Raw genomic sequence first — 21,306 nt, 5'->3', positions numbered from 1 at the left:
AATCTACAAATAATGAGGATGACTGTATCACAAGTCTTGTGATTGTATAATTTTATTTCTGGTCTTTCCATGTGGCACAGTGGTAAAGAATCCATTTGGCAATGCAGAAGATGCAAGAGACATGGGTTTGATCCCTGGGCCAGGAAGATCCCCTGGAATAGGAAATGACAACCTGCTCCAGTATTTTTGCCTGGGAAGTTCCATGGACAGAGGTGTCTGGTGAGCTACAGATTTTGGGGTGGCAAACAGTCGCACAAGACTAAGCACATACACATACCCCAAGTATCACAAGCTTTGTGATTGTGTTAATTCCTCTATGTCTTTTTCTATCTGTCTACCTATATCCATTTGGCTATCAGGACTGGTCAAATCTAATATTCAAGTCCCTTCCTATAATATTTTATTTAAATGTGTTTATAATAATTTAAAAAATTTGTTTAGCTTCTACGTTGTTTCATGTATAAAATAAGATTATTTTTTTTATAAGTTATGCTTTTTATTACTATGTAATATCCCCCTTTTTTCTGTTTAGAGATTTTAAACTTAAATTACATGTTCCATGGTACAATGACACCATGCCTGCTTTAAGACGTTGCTCTCCTTTTACATTTCATTAATTGTTACTTGTCCTTCTCCAGCTCTCATATAAAATCAGACAGATATTTCCCTAGTATTTCATGAAAAGAAGATGCCAACTTTTCCCCAACTTTTCCACTGTCACTCCCCACCCATGATATTCAGCTTGAAAAAGACTTCAGTTGAAATTTCCTCCTTCCTATCCTCCCAAGAGATGACGACTTTGGAATACTTCTGCTTCCTTCTTTCTCATGCCCCTCCTCACCACAATTCTTTAGTTTTCCTGAGGTGGTTTAGTTCTTTAAATTTTCCTTTTTAGTACACTTCTCTATTTCTAAGCTCTTTATTTATAATAGTTACACATACTCAGTCCATCTTGGTCAACCTATTTTTAATTAAATATCACAAGTTTGTTGCTCACTGTGGCTTTCTCTCCTCTTCAAGTCTGTTTTGTTTGTTGGTTTATTTTTTTTAAAAAGTCTTTTTCTAGTATTTTTACCAGATGAGTAATGAGATGTGTGACTTCTCTGAATCCTTATGTATCTGCAAACACTTTTCTTGTACCCTAAGAGATGAAAAATATTTTTAAGTTGAAAATATATCCCATTGTCTTCTAGTTTCCTAGTGTTGCAAAAGAGGATTTCATGGCAGCCTAATTTTTCTTTATAAACAACTTAAACGTTTCTACACAGAAAGAATAAGATTTTTCTCTTTATCTTTGGAGTTCAAAATTTTTACCAGGATATATCTAGTCATGTATATATACACACATTAAAAGAAAAAATATATATAAATAGATATAGACAGATATGTGTATGTATCTATAACTATCTATATATATGATGGCAAAGATAGATGTAGACATAAACATAGATATAATCTTTTCTCATCATTCTTCCCTGAAACTTGGTATCTTTTCTTCAATCCAGGGAAATATCTTTTGTTTGTATGCTTCATTTTGTTTTATTTAAATATATCCTTTCCTTCCTGTGCATCATCTTCTCTTTCTGGAACTCCAGATGCACTTTCATGTCAGTGTCCTTGAACCTCTCTTCAGTCTCTGTGTTCATGATTTACATTTTTTTCCTCTGAGCTTTGTAATATTCTAGCATCCAATTTCCAGGCTACTGGTTGCATTTCAGTAGTAACCATTTTCTTCAGTAGTCAGTTTTATATTTAAAAATCATGTTTTTGTTACTGTTTTAAATCAAGGAAGTCTATTTGGGTAGTCCTTGTTCCTCCTTACGTAGTTCTATTATTATTTCCGTCCAAATTTAAGTTATGTTCTCTACCCTCCAGCAATTGTAATTCATAGATAGCCTGTTCTGAATGGTCAGCTTGTTCTTCTCTCTGGCTGCTCGGTCTTGAGTGATCTGCTCATCAGAGCTCCGCTTCAGCTGCTGGAATATGTCAAGCAGTGACAGTTCTGTGAATGGTGGCCTGCCCGGAAGTCTCTACCCCTGAGGATGCACATGTGACATCAGACAAGCTGTCAGTGCCTTTAAAGGCAGCAAGGGGAAGGCTGTCTGCACCCTATCTTCTCACGCTCTCGCAGGAGAGAGATGATTCGGACTGCTCTAGCTGCACCTGAGGGCCGGGAAGAACATGTACACTTCCTCGGTTGAGGACAATCTCTTATGCCTAATTTACCCTTTTTATTCTTTTGTGTATTTTCTTTTCTACAACTTGTGTGTTTTCAAAAAAGCGATTTAATCTGAAATGCCACTGCCCTTTTCTTTCTGCTTCTAAGCTCTCAATGTCCTTAAGGTAAGAAAAGACTGCACTAGAACTCCCTCCTCTGCTACTAATTTACATTTAGAGAAATTAAGGAGGGGAAGAAAAGTTCCTGGGGAAGGAGGAGGTTCTATATGATATGAAGAATTACCACTTAATAACTGAGAAATGTCAAATTTATTGTGCATGAAGGCTCAGGAATATATTAGTTTAACATGTACGTGAAATTAAGATGAGGTGCAGAATTTGAAAGGAGAACCCAGAATGCACCTATAGTTCATGTAAGGCCTTGTTTCTAGAGGAAAACATGTGAAAATGATTATTGCCATGTTTACAAGTCTGTTTTTAATAATGAATTAACATTTTAAATTGGCTTTTGGAAAAAGTGAAGCACAGATAGCTTTTGTTTTGCTGGATTGTGATCCTACCTAAAACTCTGTTAGAAATATCAACTTCTGTAGCCTCCAAGAAGTACTAGGCCTTTATAGAAAACATGCATTATTTTTCTATTTTTAACTTTACCTTTTATTGAGGTAAGATTCACACAATATAAAATTAATCATTTTCAAGTGAACAATTCAGTGGCATTTGCATTACCCAGTACCTTCCCCATGTTGTGTAACTACCACCTCCATTTATTTCCAAAACATTTTCATCACCAAAAAATAAAACACTGTATCCATTAAGCAGTTATTGTTCATTCTCTCCTTTCCTCAGCCACTGGCAACCACCAACCTGCTTTCTGTGTCTATAGATTAACCTACTCTGGATACTTCATATAAATGGAATGATGTGACTTTTGTGTCTGCTTTCCTTCACTTAGTATGTTTTCCAGGTTCATCCATATGTATCAGTTTATTCCTTCTTATGGCTGAAACTATCCTGATGCTGCTAAGTCGCCTCAGTCGTGTCCGACTCTTAGCGACCCCATGGACTGCAGCCCACCAGGCTCCTCCGTCCATGGGACTTTCCAGGCAAGAGTACCGGAGTGGGGTGCCATTGCCTTCTCTGAAACTATCCTATTGTATGCTATATCACACTTTATTTACCCATTCATCCATTACTGAACATTTGGATAGTTTCTACCTTTGAGCTATTGAAAACAGTGCTGCTATGAAATTTTACATGCAAGTACTTATTTCTATACCTGTATTCAATATTTTGGTGTATCTAGAAGTGACTTGGTGGATCATATGGTAATTCTATATTTGACTTTTTGAAGAATTCTATTTGGCTTTAATTTGCTTAATTAGCATGTGGCACTTAACCTCTGCTTATTTGTATTAGATCAATGAATTAACAGTCCTGTGGGATTATTAGGAAACTAGTGATACATATTCCTCACTGCAGTCTGGCTCACAGTGTATTTTCTCCTTTCTTGCTTTCCTAAAACTGTCTAATAAAGAAGTAAAGATCCTAAGAAACCTTGGTGTTCCAAAGTATATATTAGAAGGCAGATCTTCTGATACAGAACTGTTTTGTTAATAATCAACAAAAGATTGACAAACACTTGAGCTACAAATTCTTGCATTGTGTTAATTACCTAAGAATTCCAAGGTTAGGAAGAGCATAGAGAAGCAGATAGAACAAGGAAACATACACAATTTACATGAAATGTTAAAATTTAATCCTTGAAGTCTAGGTAGTACCTGTTAATCTTAAATCCACACTCTGAAATCAAAACATGAGCAGATGAACACTTCAGAGCATAATTTTTAAGGCAAATACCCTTTTAAAATATTTTTAACCCTTTTTGAATGTTTTCGAGAAGGACACACACATACACATATTAATATATACACAGGCTCTGGCTGTTTTCCTTTTTAAGAGAGGGCCAGCAGTCATAGACAATTTATTTTGGAAGCCTAACTTAGAATTTTATTTCATTTCCCTTTACCTGTCCTGTCTCTCCCTCTCTTTCCCTGTCTCTCTTTCTGGTTGTTTTGAATGACAAGGAAGAAGACAAATCGAGAGTTATAAAGAGTGCTTCAGGGGAAACTCAGGGGATATAACCACCTAATTATGAATTTCCTGAATGTGCAATTTGACCAGCAGCAACTGGACGTGATTAGTACAGTGGGCCTCACCTCCAGCTGTTCTACAAAAACAAATCCGTGAAGGATTTCCAAGGCACATTTTCCTTGAGACCTGTTGTAAGTTTTAACAAAGTGAATAGTGTGGTGTTGCTCTTTGTTTTTAAATAGGTGACAGATTGTCTGAAAAGAAGCGAAGCAAGTTTCCTACAATGAAAAGAACTACCCTATGGAGCACATACTTCTGCTTGAGGCAAATGTGTTTAAAACCGTAAGAAAAAAACTGCAAATCTGTCTCCTTATGTGTGGAACCAAAGCTGGAAATGTGTGCTCTAGAGGCAACTGTAAAATCATATTTCAATCTGGCATATGGGCCAGTGATTGTGTTGTGTGAGTAATGCATACATGTAATCCATGTGGTAAGCTTTGTGGACTGAGAAAAAGTCAGTGTTATTCACTGAGGCTTGGCAAGCAGGAACCATTTATTTCGAAAAATTTACATGGGCTGAAACAATGTGAAAAATGTACTGTCCATTTTGTCAGCTTGTGAACATAGCAAAAACCACAGCACTCCCTTCAGCACAAAGACAAGGGGGAAAAAAATCCCTTTTTGCTGTTTTACACTTACAGAAGAATGATGGCTCTTGTACAACAAGGGGATTAATGCTGAATGCATACTATCTTTCACAAGTCAAGTCCAAATGAACCAGAGATCCAAAAAAAACAATACAATACAGCAAGTGGAGAGCCAAAAACTTCATTTATTTTATTGTCGTGATGTACAGATCAGTTTTTAATTGCTTTTAGTTATGGATTCTTGAGTTTTAAAGCAATTATAAAATATCTTCACTAAGTTCATAGTAGCATAAGTGCTCCAGAGAGGGGAAAAAAAATGAAGATTAATGGACTTGGAAGACCCCACTAATCTTTGTCAATAACAAGATATCATTTAGGCATTACTTTTTTTGATTCAAAGGCATTAAAAAAATATTCTTTAGGCCATACAGAGGCCTCAGAAGTACTCTACAGCAGGCAGGGGAAAAGGACTTGGTAACTGGTGGGTGAAGCAGGGAATGGAGGTGGGTAGTATTCAAAATGGTGCTACCTTTTTGATTTTAGTTTCTAAAAGTTTCACAAACTGCCTTCTGATGTTTCAGTCTCAACTTTCACATTGCTTCCTCTCAAGTTTTTCCCTCAGTCTTATCTCCTGTGTTGATTAAATGCTTTAAAATTTTTGAGAGGGGAATTTCCACCTATAAAGAATTAACTGCTAACAGGAATTGCCTTCCCGCCATAAACAATTTGAAAATCAGGCAAAATATATGAAATAACAGTTTTCAGACATTAGACATCTGGCAGTGTAGAACCAGATTCCTGAAAGAATCCCTATGATTATCCCAGATTACTGCCTTGAGAAAGGCACAGTACAGGGAAAAGGAATCTAGTATCTTGCTGAGTCGAAGAAACAGATCAGTCTGGGGTGGCCTGGCAGCTATAATCTTAAGAGCAGAGTTCAAAAGAGAGAGAGAGCTAAGCAGAGGAAGAGGCACAGAAACTTGCATAGGAGTCTCCTTGAGTTCTTGCTAAATATCAATCTGCATGCGCATAAGGGGAAAACCCTTTTTGTTGGGCATGAAAATTGGAGGAAAGAATAATTACTAAGAAGCTCTAAGGTGAACAATCCCCAGAAATCACGTATGACCATAAATGTTTGAATTCCCTCCATCCAGATTGGAGAAATCTGGTTGAATACTTAGCCATTTAATAGAGATCTAAGAAGAGTTCTGCCTTAGAAGTGAGGCTAAATTAGCTTTAGTATTGAAGGTATTCTGAAGGCTCTCTAAAAAAGCTTGATAAAACCTAATCTCCAAGTAACCTTGCTGCCTACTAGAAGAAGCATAACATTATTTAAAGGACTACAAGAATCCATCTGCCAGTGCAGGAGACATAAGAGACAAGACTTTGAACCCTGGATTGCGAAGATCCTTTAGAAGAGGACATGGCAATCCACTCCAGTATTCTTGCCTGGAGAATCCCATGGACAAAAGAGCTTGGTGGGCTACAGTCCATAGGGTTGCAAAGAGTTGGACACAACTGAAGTGACTTGGCACTCACAATAAAATCTAGCACCAAATAATGTAGAATTCATAATCTTCTTTATCTAATTAAAAATACCACCAGACATACAATACAAATAGTGACACATCAGATCAGATCAGATCAGTCACTCAGTCGTGTCTGACTCTTTGCGACCCCATGAATTGCAGCACGCCAGGCCTCCCTGTCCATCACCAACTCCCGGAGTTCACCCAGACTCACGTCCATCGAGTCAGTGATGCCATCCAGCCTTCGCATCCTCTGTCGTCCCCTTCTCCTCTTGCCCCCAATCCCTCCCAGCATCAGAATCTTTTCCAATGAATCAACTCTTCGCATGAGGTGGCCAAAGGACTGGAGTTTCAGCTTTAGCATCATTCCTTCCAAAGAAATCCCAGGGCTGATCTCCTTCAGAATGGACTGGTTGGATCTCCTTGCAGTCCAAGGGGCTCTCAAGAGTCTTCTCCAACACCACAGTTCAAAAGCATCAATTCTTTGACACTCAGCCTTCTTCACAGTCCAACTCTCACATCCATACATGACCACAGGAAAAACCATAGCCTTGACTAGACGAACCTTTGTTGGCAAAGTAATGTCTCTGCTTTTGAATATGCTATCTAGGTTGGTCATAACGTTCCTTCCAAGGAGTAAGCGTATTTTAATTTCATGGCTGCAGTCACCATCTGCAGTGATTTTGGAGCCCAGAAAAATAAAGTCTGACACTGTTTCCACTGTTTTCCCATCTATTTCCCATGAAGTGATGGGACCAGATGCCATGATCTTCGTTTTCTGAATGTTGAGCTTTAAGCCAACTTTTTCACTCTCCACTTTGACTTTCATCAAGAGGCTTTTGAGTTCCTCTTCGCTTTCTGCTTTCTGCCATAAGGCTGGTGTCATCTGCATATCTGAGGTTATTGATATTTCTCCTGACAATCTTGATTCCAGCTTGTGTTTCTTCTAGCCCAGCATTTCTCATGATGTACTCTGCATATAAGTTAAATAAGCAGGGTGACAATATACAGCCTTGACGTACTCCTTTTCCTATTTGCAAGCAGTCTGTTGTTCCATGTCCCATTCTAACTGTTGCTTCCTGACCTGCATACATTTCTCAAGAGGCAGATCAGGTGGTCTGGTATTCCCATCTCTTTCAGAATTTTCCACAGTTTATTGTGATCCACACAGTCAAAGGCTTTGGCATAGTCAATAAAGCAGAAACCAGGTGAAAAAATAATAAGTTGAAACAAATTCTGAAATAACAGTTAATGGAATTAGCAGATATATATACGCTAAAATAGCTACTATAAACATGTACTCACAAATTATAAATCACCACAAATATATGAGACAACAGAAATATAGGAAATAAAAAAGCTATGAATACTGTCTGTTAAACTATATGACATTTTAAATAAAATTTATATTGAAAAACAGAATCCCAAAGAAGAGGGAAAAAAAGAAGAAAGAACAATGAAAGAAATAGCAAACCAATAGGAAAATGGTAGATTAAACTCAACTATTTAAATAATTACATTAAAGATAAATGGTCCAAACATTCCAAATAAAAATCAGAGATCGTGGGACAGAATAGAAATGCAAAACCCAACTGATATTTTAAAATGTGATATATTGGAATTCCCTCATGGTCCAATGGTTAGGACTCATTGCTCTCACTGCCAGGGGTCTAGATTTGATCCCTGGTGAGGGAACCAAGGTCCCACAAGCTATGCCACAAGACCACCCACATATACAAAATATGGTATATATATGCCATGGCAATTATTAAAAAGCAAAGACATCACTTTGCCAGCAAAAGTCCATATAGTAAAAGCTATGGTCTTTCCAATAGTCATGTATGGATGTGAGAGCCAGACCATAAAGAAGACTGAGCGCCGAAGAATTGATGCTTTTGAACTGCAGTGTTGGAGAAGATTCTTGAGAGTCCCTTAGATAGCAAGGAGATCAAACCAGTCAATCTTAAAAGGAAACCAGTCCTGAATACTCATTGGAAGACTGATGCCGAAGCTGAAACTCCAATACTTTGGCCACCTGTTGCAAATAGACAACTCATTGGAAAAGACCTTGATGCTGGGACAAATTGAGGGCAGGAGGAGAAGGAGGTGACAGAGGATGAGATGGTTGCATGGCATCACTGATTGAATGGACATGAACTTGGGCAAACTCCAGGAGATGGTGAGGAACAGGGAAGCCTGACAGGCTACAGTCCATGGGGTTGCAAAGAGTCAAACACGAGTTGGCGACTGAACAACAACAACAAATGCCGTGGAATATTATTTAGCTATAAAAAATAATGAAATTGTGATACATGCTATAATATGGATGAGTCATAAAAACATTGTGCTAAGTGAAAGAAGCAGACATAAAGAAACAAATATTCTACTTTTATGAAGTACTTAGAAGAGAGAAATTCACAAAGACAATAAGTATAATAGGAGCTGAGTGTTGCTGGGAGTGAGAAGTTACTGTTTAATAGGTACTTCAGAATTTATTTCATTGAATTAATTAACTATTTTTGGCTGTGCTAGGTCTTTGTTGCTTTGCAGATTTTCTCTAGTTGAGATGAGTGAGGGCAACTCTTTGTTATGATGCTCAGGCTTCTCATTGTGGTGGCTTCTCGTTGCAGAGCATGGGCTCTGTTGTAGGTGAGAGGGCTTCAGTAATTGGCAGCTGGTGAGCTCGGTAGGCGTGGCGCACTGTCTTAATTGCCCCATGGCGTGTGGAATCTTCCCCAGCCAGGGATTGAACCTGTGTCCCCTGCATTGGCAGGTGGATTCTTAACCACTGGACCACCAGGTAAGCCCAAGTACTACAGAATTTCTGTTTCAATTTGTTTTTAAAATTCTGGAAATGAATAGTGATGATGATTGCACAACATTATGAATATGGTTAATGCTACTGAAATGTATACCTAAAAATGGTTAAAATGGTAGATTTTTATGTTATATACATTTTGCCATACAATACCATGTTATTTTATGTTGCTTACATTTTACATTAAAAATGAAAAAAAAGCCCAACCATGTGCCACCTATAATAAACCCATTTTAAATATAAACACATGCACCCAAAAATCCAAAACCAAAACAAATAAATAAATATAAAGACACAGATAATTGTAAAAAATAGTAATTAAAACAATATACCATGCAAGCATTAATCAAAAGGTAGTTGAAATGGCTATATTTATATCTAATAAACTTGAATTCAGAACAAGGGTTAAAAAAAGAATACTTCACAGTTTTAATCAGGTCAATGCATTAGGAAGATATAACAGTTTTAAGTATTCATGTACTTTAAAACAGATTCAAATTACATGAAGCAAAAATTGATCAAAATGGAAGGGAAAAAGAAACAAATCTTTAATTAGACAGGCACACGCTAGTAAAGTAATGCACAAAATTCTCCAAACCAGGCTTCAGCAATATGTGAACCGTGAACTTCCTGATGTTCAAGCTGGTTTCAGAAAAGGCAGAGGAACCAGAGATCAAATTGCCAGCATCCGCTGGATCATAGAAAAAGCAAGAGAGTTCCAGAAAAACATCTATTTCTGCTTTATTGACTATGCCAAAGCCTTTGACTGTGTGGATCACAATAAACTGTGGAAAATTCTGAAAGAGATGGGAATACCAGACCACCTGATCTGCCTCTTGAGAAGTCTGTATGCAGGTTAGGAAGCAACAGTTAGAATGGGACATGGAACAACAGACTGCTTGCAAATAGGAAAAGGAGTACGTCAAGGCTGTATATTGTCACCCTGCTTATTTAACTTATATGCAGAGTACATCATGAGAAACGCTGGGCTATAAGAAACACAAGCTGGAATCAAGATTGCCAGGAGAAATATCAATAACCTCAGATATGCAGATGACACCACCCTTATGGCAGAAAGTGAAGAGGAACTCAAAAGCCTCTTGATAAAAGTGAAAGTGGAGAGTGAAAAAGTTGGCTTAAAGCTCAACATTCAGAAAACGAAGATCATGGCATCTGGTCCCATCACTTCATGGCAAATAGATGGGGAAACAGTGGAAACAGTGTCAGACTTTATTTTTCTGGGCTCCAAAATCACTGCAGATGGTGACTGCAGCCATGAAATTAAAAGACGCTTACTCCTTGGAAGCATATTGATAGCATATGCTCCTAGATAGCATATTCAAAAGCAGAGACATTACTTTGCCAACAAAGGTCCGTCTAGTCAAGGCTATAGTTTTTCCTGTGGTCATGTATGGATGTGAGGGTTGGACTGTGAAGAAGGCTGAGCGCCGAAGAATTGATGCTTTTGAACTGTGGTGTTGGAGAAGACTCTTGAGAGTCCCTTGGACTCCAAGGAGATCCAATCAGTCCATTCTGAAGGAGATCAGCCCTGGGATTTCTTTGGAAGGAATGATGCTAAAGCTGAAACTCCAGTCCTTTGGCCACCTCATGTGAAGAGTTGACTCATTGGAATAGACCCTGATGCTGGGAGGGATTGGGGGCAGGAGGAGAAGGGGACGACAGAGGATGCGAAGGCTGGATGGCATCACTGACTCGATGCACGTGAGTCTGAGTGAACTTGGGAAGTTGGTGATGGACAGGGAGGCCTGGCGTACTGTGATTCATGGGGTCTCAAAGAGTCAGACACGACTGAGCGACTGAACTGAACTGAACTGATACTTTGGCCACCTCATGCGAAGAGTCGACTCATTGGAAAAGACCCTGATGCTGGGAGGGATTGGGGGCTGGAGGAGAAGGGGACGACAGAGGATGAGATGGCTGGATGACATCACCGACTTGATGGACATGAGTTTGGGTGAACTCTAGGAATTGGTGATGGACAGGGAGGCATGGCGTGCTGTGATTCATGGGGTCACAAAGAGTCGGTCACAACTGAGCAACTGAACTGAACTGAACAGAGATACTGTGGGTTTGGTTCTAGATCACCACAATAAAGTGAGTCACATAAATTTTTTGGCTTCCCAGTGTGTATAAAAGTAATGTTTATACTATTCTGAGTTGATTAAGTGTGCAATAACATTATGTCTAAACAAATGTACATATCTTAATTTTAAAAATTAAAAATTCAAATCATCATCTAACAACACAGGTTTGCCACAAACCTTCAATCTGTAACAGACCAGGTATCTGTGAAGCTCAATAAAGCAAAGTGCAATAAAACTATGTATGCCTGTAATTGGGGAGTTCAACAATCCTCCCCCAGTAATTGATAGAACAAGTAGAGAGCACTAACAATACTAACAGCTTGAACAGTAACATTCTATTTAAACGCCCCATCAAAAAATAATAGAATACCCCTTCTTTTCAAATGCCAGTAGAACATTCACAAATATCAACTGTAATCTAGATCTTAAAAGAAGTTTCAACAAATTTAAAAGCATTGAAAACATTCAGTGTGTATTCTCAATCACGATGAAATTAAATTAGAAATCAATGAGAAAAAAATTCCCGGAAATCCTCCCACCCAGATATTTAGTACTTGAGCAATACATTTCTAAATTACTCAAAAAGGACTTCCCTCATTGTCCAGTGGTTAAAACTCCATGCTCCCACTGCAGAGGAGGCAAGGTTGATCCCTGGTTGGGGAACCAAAATCTCACACACCACGTGGAGTGGCTAAAATAAAATAAACTAAATTACTCGAAGAAATCACAAAGGAAATTAGAATATATTTTTAACTGAATGAAAATTAAAACAATATATTGAATTTATGGGAAAGAGCTAAAGTAGAATGTAGAGGGAAATTTATAATTTTAAATGCTCAAATCAATAATCTAAGTTTCTATTTTGAGGAACTAGAAAAAGAAGTAATTAAACCCAAAGTAAGCAGAACGCAAGTAATGATAAAGCTAAGAGCACAAGTCAATGAAATAAAGGAAATCAATGGCACAAAAGATTGTTTCTTTTAAAAGAATTACTAGAATTGATTAATCAAAATAAAAGACATAAGTTATCAATATATGGAATGCAAATAGGAATATCATCTAGATCCTCAGACAATAGAAAATAAGGAAATATTATAAACAACTTCATGCCAATAAATTTCACAACTTAAGCAAAATGGGAAAATTTTAGAAAAATACAAACTGCCAAACTCATTCAAGAAGAAATAGGCAATCTGTACCTAAAAAGTAAATTGAATTGTAGTTAAAAACCTCTCACAAAGAAACTCCAGGTTCAAATGGTTTCACAGGTAAATTTTACTATACCTTTAAAAAATAAATAATACAGTTGCTTTTATGAAAATAGTATTATGCTGAGGTTAAAACCAAGGGCATTGCTAAAAATGACTATATAACAATAGACACAGAAGTTTTAACAACATTTTAGTATGTCAAACTAAAAATGATAATATGTCACATTCAAGCAATGTTTAGTAGGAATGCTTACATTCTAATCCAGGAATGTAAAGTAGCTGTGCTTTATTATTTTTGAACTGAAATATAATTCACATACCATGAAATTCACCCATTTAAAGTATACAGTGCAATGGTGTTTAATAATTCAGTCTATTCAAAGATTGTGTAACCATCATGATTATTTATTACCTTAAATATGCATACTAATGTATCCATTAGTATTCACTACCCAATTCTTTCTCCCCTGTCTCTGCAAACCACTAATCTGCTATCTCTAAGTATTTGCCTATTTGGGGCATTTTATACCAATGGAGTTATATAATACATGGTATTTTGTGACTGCTTCTTTCAATTTGCAGAATGCTTTCAAGGCTCATCCAGGCTGTAGCGTGTATCAGTCCTTAATTCCGTTTTACAGCCAAATATTTTTCCATTGTGTGGATATACAATGGGCCCTTGAACAATGCACAGATTAATCTGCATATAATTGGCCCTACAGTTTCTCCAGAATCACAGTTTAATCAACCACGAACCAAGTAGCACTGTAGTATTTATTACTGAAAAATAGCTGCTTGTAAGTGGACCCATGGATTTCAAACTAATGGGTCAGCTGTACCACATTTTGCTTATATATTTATCAGTTTGATGGACATACGGGTTGTCCACTTTTTTGACTAACACTGCTATCATCATTCTTACACAACTTTTCATGTGGACATACGTTTTCATTTATTTTGAGTATATCAGTTCAGTTCAGTCGCTCAGTCGTGTCCGACTCTTTGCGACCCCATGAATCACAGCACACCAGGCCTCCCTGTCCATCACCAACTCCCGGAGTTCACTCAGACTCACGTCCATCGAGTCAGTGATGCCATCCAACCATCTCATCCTCTGTCGTCCCCTTCTCCTCCTACCCTCAATCCCTCCCAGCATCAGAGTCTTTTCCAATGAGTCAACTCTTCACATGAGGTGGCCAAAGAACTGGAGTTTCAGCTTTAGCATCATTCCTTCCAAAGAAATCCCAGGGCTGATCTCCTTCAGAATGGACTGATTGGATCTCCTTGGAGTCCAAGGGACTCTCAAGAGTCTTCTCCAACACCACAGTTCAAAAGCATCAATTCTTTGACACTCAGCCTTCTTCACAGTCCAACTCTCACATCCATACATGACCACAGGAAAAACTATAGCCTTGACTAGACGGACCTTTGTTGGCAAACTAATGTCTGTGCTTTTGAATATGCTATCTAGGTTGGTCATAACTTTGCTTCCAAGGAGTAAGCATCTTTTAATTTCATGGCTGCAGTCAACATCTGCAGTGATTTTGAGCCCCAAAAAATAAAGTCTGACACTGTTTCCACTGTTTCCCCATCTATTTCCCATGAAGTGATACCAAGAATAGAATTGTAGGGTCATCGGGTAACTCTGTCCAGCTTTTTGAGGAACTGACAAACTGTTTTCCATAGTGACTATACTGTTAAACATTCCCCTCAGCAGTACATGAGGGTTCCACCTTCTCCACATCCTCATTGACTCTTATTGTCTCCTTTTTTGATTAAATGAGACATAGTGATAAGATTGGTTTAAAACCACATTTTCATCTCAATAGATATAGGAAAAGCGTTTGACAAAACCCAATACTCTTTCTTTATATTATAATAAAAGAAAACAAAATGGAACTCTAAGCAAACTACAAGTAGAAACCTCTACAGCTTGAAAAGGGGATCCATATAGCTCACAGCTCATTGGCTGACATAACACTTAGTGGTGAAAGGTTGAATGCCTTTCCCTTAGGACTGGATAAAAAGCAAAGATGTCTAGTCCTTCCACTCCTATTCAACACTGTACAGGGGGAATGTTAATCAGGAAAGGAAAAAGTAAAGAAAGATTGTAAAGAAAGCAGTTAAACAGATTTGCTCATAGAGAACATGGTCATTATGTGGACATGGTTAAGATATCTCCAAAAACACTAAAAGATCTAGCAAGTATGCTTAGGAAAATTACAGGAGACCAGGTCAATATACAATAATCAATTGCTATATCAGCAACAAACAATTAGAAATGGAAATTTTTAAACACCATTTACAACAGCATCAAAAACATAATATGCTTAAGGAAAGTTTAAACAAAAAAAAATGTTCGAGACTTAAAAACTGAAAACTAAAAAGACTGCCAAGAAAATTAAGGAAGACCTTCACAATTAGATATACTATGTTCAATATTATTTATCAGTATTAAGATGTCAATTTTCCTCAAATTTATTTGTAGATTCAATGTCGAGCAAAACCCCAGAAAACTTTTTTTAGAAATTAAGCTGATTATAAATTTTATATGGAAATGCAAAAAAATTAAAAGAGAAAAACAAATTTGAAAATGAAGAACAAAGTTGGGGAGTTACACTACCTGTTTCAAGATTTACTATAAAGTTACATTAATCAAGATTATGTTGCCAGGGTACAAAAAAGATCTACACAACCAAGATAATCACAATGGTGTGATCACTCACCTAGAACCAGACATCCTGGAATGTGAAGTCAAGTGGGCCTTAGAAAGAATCACTACGAACAAAGCTAGTGGAGGTGATGGAATTCCAGTTGAGCTATTCCAAATCCTGAAAGATGATGCTGTGAAAGTGCTGCACTCAGTATGCCAGCAAATTTGGAAAACTCAGCAGTGGCCACAGGACTGGAAAAGGTCAGTTTTCATTCCAACCCCAAAGAAAGGCAATGCTAAAGAATGCTCAAACTACCGCACAATTGCACTCATCTCACATGCTAGTAAAGTAATGCTCAAAATTCTCCAAACCAGGCTTCAACAATATGTGAACCGTGAACTTCCTGATGTTCAAGCTGGTTTTAGAAAAGGCAGAGGAACCAGAGACCAAATTGCCAACATCCATTGGATCATGGAAAAAGCAAGAGAGTTCCAGAAAAGCATCTCTTTCTGCTTTATTAACTATGCCAAAGCCTTTGACTGTGTGGGTCACAATAAACTGTGGAAAATTCTGAGAGATGGGAATCCCAGACTACTTGACCTGCCTCTTGAGAAACCTGTATGCAGGTCAGGAAGCAACAGTTAGACTGGACATGGAACAACAGACTGGTTCCAAATAGGAAAAGGAGTACATCAAGTCTGTATATTGTCACCCTGCTTATTTAACTTATATGCAGAGTACATCATGAGAAACGCTGGACTGGAAGAAGCACAAGCTGGAATCAAGATTGCCGGGAGAAATATCAATGACTTCAGATATGCAGATGACACCACCCTTATGGCAGAAAGTGAAGAGGAACTAAAAAGCCTCTTGATGAAAGTGAAAGTGGAGAGTGAAAAAGCTGGCTTAAAGCTCAACATTCAGAAAACGAAGATCATGGCATCTGATCCCATCACTTCATGGGAAATAGATGGGGAAACAGTAGAAACAGTGTCAGACTTTATTTTTCTGGGCTCCAAAATCACTGCAGATGGTGACTGCAGCCATGAAATTAAAAGACGCTTACTCCTTGGAAGGAAAGTTATGACCAACCTAGATAGCATATACAAAAGCAGAGACATTACTTTGCCAACAAAGGTTCGTCTAGTCAAGGCTATGGTTTTTCCAGTGGTCATGTATGGATGTGAGAGTTGGACTATGAAGAAAGCTGAGCCCTGAAGAATTGATGCTTTTAAACTGTGGTGTTGGAGAAGACTCTTGAGAGTCCCTTGGACTCCAAGGAGATCCAACCAGTCCATTCTGAAGGCGATCAGTCCTGGGTGTTCATTGGGAGGACTGACGCTAAAGCTGAAACTCCAATACTTTGGCCACCTCAGGCGAAGAGTTTACTCACTGGAAAAGACCCTGATGGTGGGAGGGATTGGGGCAGGAGGAGAAGGGGATGACAGAGGATGAGATGGCTGGGTGGCATCACCGACTTGATGGACATGAGTTTGGGTGTACTCTAGGAATTGGTGATGGACAGGGATGCCTGGCATGCTGTGATGCATGGGGTCGCAAAGAATCGGACACGACTGAGCGACTGAACTGAACTGAACTGAACTGAATGGTGCTAGGGTAAGAATCAGATGGGTTTCCCCAGGGGCTCAATGGTAAGCAATCTGCCTGCAATACAGGAGACATGGGTTCAACCCCTAGATCAGGAAGATCCTTTGGAGGTGGGCATGGTAATCCATTCCAGTATCCTTGCCAGGAAAATCCCACCGGCAGAGGAGCCTGGTAGGCTACACTCCATAGGGTCACAAAGAGTTGGACACAACTGAAGCCCACATAAGAATTAGACATGAGATCAAAGTGTAAGAGCTAAAATAATAAGACATCTAGAAGAAAATCTTTGTGACTTTTAGTTAGACAAAATTCTTTCAGATAGGATGCAAAAAGCATGAACCAAAAAATAAAGAGCTTAAATTGAACTTCATCAAATTAAAAACTTCTTCTCTTAAAATGACTGCCAAGAAATTCAAACCATGGTTTTTGATAAAATATTTCTAAAACAAAATCCTGATAAAGGAGTTCTATTCAGACAATATAAAGGATGTTGCAACTCTTAAACAACTTGTGAAAAATGGGGAAAAGATTTTAACTGACATTTCACCAAAGAAGCTATGGGAGCAACAAATAAACACATGAAAAAATGCTCAACATCCAAAATCATTAGTCATTCAGGAAGTGCAAATTAAAGCTGTGATGATATACACCAAAGGCCAATGAGAGGGCTCCAATTTAAAGACTTAAAACACTAAATGTCAGCAAGGATATGGAGCAACTGGAAATCTAATGCATTGTTGGTAGGAATGTAAAATATTTTAGCAAGAAGCTTGGCAGTTTCTTGAAAAGTTAAATATGCACTTATGACCAACCTAGATAGCATATTGAAAAGCAGAGACATTACTTTGCCAACAAAGGTCCGTCTAGTCAATGCTATGGTTTTTCCAGTGGTCATGTATGGATGTGAGAGTTGGACTATGAAGAAAGCTGAGCCCCGAAGAATTGATGCTTTTGAACTGTGGTATTGGAGAAGACTCTTGAGAGTCCCTTGGACTCCAAGGAGATCCAACCAGTCCATTCTGAAGGAGATCAGCCCTGGGATTTCTTTGGAAGGAATGATGCTAAAGCTGAAACTCCAGTCCTTTGGCCACCTCATGTGAAGAGTTGACTCATTGGAAAAGACTCTGATGCTGGGAGGGATTGGGGGCAGGAGGAGAAGGGGACGACAGAGGATGAGATGGCTGGATGGCATCACTGACTTGATGGACGTGAGTCTGGGTGAACTCCGGGAGTTGGTGATGGACAGGGAGGCCTGGCGTGCTGTGATTCATGGGTTTGCAAAGAGTCGGACATGACTGAGCGACTGAACTGAACTGAACTGAACCATGTAACCTAGCAATTTCACTTGAGTATTTACCCAAGAGAAATGAAAATAGTTGTCCACACAAACATTTTTACATGAATGGTTATGGCAGCTTCAAGATAACAAACATTTGGAAACAAGCCAAATGTCCATCAGCGAATGAATGGATGAATGAATTTGGTATAGCTCCTCAATAGACTACTACTATAAAGAGATAAATAGAAATGAACAAATACATGCTACAACAGCAATGAATCTCAAAAACATTGTGCCCAGTGAAAGAAGCCAGACATTAAATGTATTATTACATTATATGAAATTCTAGATTTAGTAACCAATATCAGATTAGTGGTAAGCTAGGGGAGGGGGCAGGAGTGGGTGATTTGAATGGAGCAAAAATGAACTTTTTTGGGGTGTGTGGTATTTTGATTAGTTACATGGGTGAATTCATTTGTCAAAATTCTTAAAAATGTACGTTGCATAGATGCATTTTTATTATATGGAAACTATATCCTTAAGAAAGTTAATTAAAAAAAAATTATACAGAAGTAATCGTTTTGGAGAATTTGTTTGGAGCTGTTTCCCCACCGCTTGGCTATCTCACTTTTTCTCCCCGATTTCTCCCCTCCACTCCTGATTTCTGCTCCTGAGTCACAGCCTTCTTTCATTTGCCGGCTCTCCAAATATTTGGAGAGGTCTCTATCAATGGTTTCCTTCACTCACCCACCCACCCCCACCAAAGTCTCCTCTCCCACAGGTTAAACATTGCCAGTTCTTCAGTCATTCACATTTGATGTAGTTTCTGACCTTGATAAAAAGTGGAGCTGGAAAAGCTGTATGCCTTCAACCGAGAGGCAAGATCTGGAAGGGTCATGAATTCCCCAAGCTAAGGAGAGTATTCCAAGGGCTGGGTAACCAAAACAAAGCAAACAAAAATACAAGTGTTTATAGTGGAAAAGTGTACAGGGGCCCAACTCACGTAAGCCACGGTCAAGATTTTGTTCCCTCTTAAGTATGTTTTAAAAGAGCAGAGATGTGATCTAACCCAGGGCAGCCTCCAGGTGCTGGGCTCAGAGAATTTCCTTCAATCAGCTTCCCCTGCAGCACACACCAGGGTACTAACAATCTCAGCAGCTCCATCATCTTTGATAAGATTTCTCTTTCAAATTTCCTGCACTCGATGAAGTACAGTGCCTTTAGAACAGCATTTACAGTGGTTTTGTCTTCTGTGTTCTCTTCTATTCATCAGCTCTCTTGACTCAACTGTGTGCAGGTTATTTAACTTGGATAGCTTATTCAATGTCTCTGTTTTCTCACCTGTAAACTAAGGATAGTAAACTGTAATACTTTCAAAGTGTTACTGCAGTGATAAAATGTATTAATATATGTGAGATGCTTTGAATATTTACTGGTGCATAGTAAGCAGTCTTTAAGCATTTTCTGTTACTATTTGCCTAAGTATAAAGAGGAAAATCTTATAAGCTTCCAGACAGAATGAATAAGTTATCTGTAAAGGGGGGGTCAGCGTGGGGGAAGGGAAGGGAAACAGGCTGGCAGTGAAATTTTCCTTTGCAACACTAGAAGCTAGAAGGCAGTGGAATACATCTTTAAATTAAAAATCCTATGACCGCTTGCTATACACTTCACTTATCAAAATGAAAGATACTATTACATGTGTGTAAAAGGCATGCCCTGCCACATAGTGAGTGCCCTGTAAGGTGTTTCTGTCATTACTATCCATAGGGCCAGGATCTGAGACTTGGAATCTCCCTCCCTGGATGATAACTATATTCCACCTGCGTACCACACAGGCCATGACCCCACTCCTCACCTGACACATTCTCCTCTCTGTTCTTTCCCACTTACATTTCAATTATTCCAGCCCCAGGAAGGCGAGGAAGGGTTTCACTTTCCATCTAAATTAATAAAGTATCTCTCCCAATTTTGTCAGGTTTGCGTTAAATATCAACAGATATTGACTGGGGAACAGGAAAAAAAATGTACTTAGCCTACATTCTAGACAATACCAAAAGCAAAAAGATTTTGTCTATTTCATGGTGAAATCGTCCTCACTTTTATTAAATTTTAAAGCTCCTAACTGTATTAAAAAGAATTGTACTATAATTGGAAACTTCATTATTTCATGATTTGTATTATTTTTCTAGTAGTTATCCTGTTCTTTGATGTGCTTGGCATTAGTTCTTCAAACATCAAATTGTTTCATTATTGCTGAATTCAAGATTGTTTACAAAAACTTAATTTGAAATTTTAAAATGTTGAGTTTTCCAAAGAGGAGCAAAGGGTTACAAAACCATCTAAACCATATTTGCCAGGACTTTTATGTCTAAATTTTTATTCAGAGCTATTTAAGAGGAAAAGTAATTCTTATGTTTCTGATTCATTTATGCTTGAATCATCAAATTTCTATTTTTCTAAAAGCTGTTTGATGTTCCACTAGCTTTTGAATCCTTAAAGACTTTTTAATGTCTCTTTTTCCCTTCATTATAGACTTTCTGCTCTCTGTGGGTTTTATTGGTCTAGTGTGTGCCTTGTATTTAACCCGTATTTCTCAAATTGAACCATTTTATGAACGGGTTCACTCTCACTCTTACCTCAGGACCCATGCACAGGTGCTTTTCTCAGCATGGAACACTCTTTCATGGTTAGCTTCTATATTTCCTTTGTCTAAAAGTGATTTTTCCAACGAGGCTTACTCTGACCTCCCTGTTTCAAATTGCAAAACTAAAATTTACTCTAAAATACAGCACAAAATCAACTTAGCTAAGTGAAATTTAGAATCAAATAAATGCTGGAGGGACTTTGAAGTTTTTCTGGCCCAAATGTCTCATTTTGCAGATGAAGCCTAGAGAAGTTAAGGGGCTTCCTTTAGATCAGACAACCAGTTAAATCCAGAAATCTAACAGGCATCTTGCACTCAACATGCCCTAAACTGAACTCTGGTTGTCTCCTGGATCCTGTTCCCTGTCTTGGCTGATGGTAACACCATTCTTCCAGTTACTTGGGCCAAATACCTTGGAATCATCTCATCACCCTTTCTTTTACACCCTCCCCCCATATCTAATCTATCAACAAATCCTATTTGCTCTGCCTTCAAAATACAAACAGAATCTTCCCATCTCCCACGTTTGTCCATCATCT

The 21,306-nt window shown here is 38.3% G+C and overlaps 1 long non-coding RNA gene across 2 annotated transcripts in view; it reads left to right on the top strand.

The window, feature by feature from the left end:
• LOC112447728 (uncharacterized) overlaps nucleotides 1-19,629 on the top strand; it is a 55,091-nt gene extending 35,462 nt beyond the window's left edge. Inside the window, exons 3-4 of one of the 2 annotated variants that reach the window (XR_009495161.1) lie at nucleotides 81-219; nucleotides 1,876-19,629. This is a non-coding gene — a long non-coding RNA (uncharacterized lncRNA). Of the gene's footprint in view, nucleotides 1-80 lie in introns of both variants that reach the window. The other variant, XR_009495163.1, reaches the window with a different exon arrangement.
• The last annotated feature ends 1,677 nt before the right edge of the window (nucleotides 19,630-21,306 follow it).

Source organism: Bos taurus, chromosome 1 (genome assembly GCF_002263795.3).
Source record: "Bos taurus isolate L1 Dominette 01449 registration number 42190680 breed Hereford chromosome 1, ARS-UCD2.0, whole genome shotgun sequence".
NCBI classification, from domain to species: Eukaryota; Metazoa; Chordata; class Mammalia; order Artiodactyla; family Bovidae; genus Bos; species Bos taurus.
Note: the sequence above shows the minus strand (reverse complement) of the source record. Positions and strands in the feature narration are given on the sequence as shown.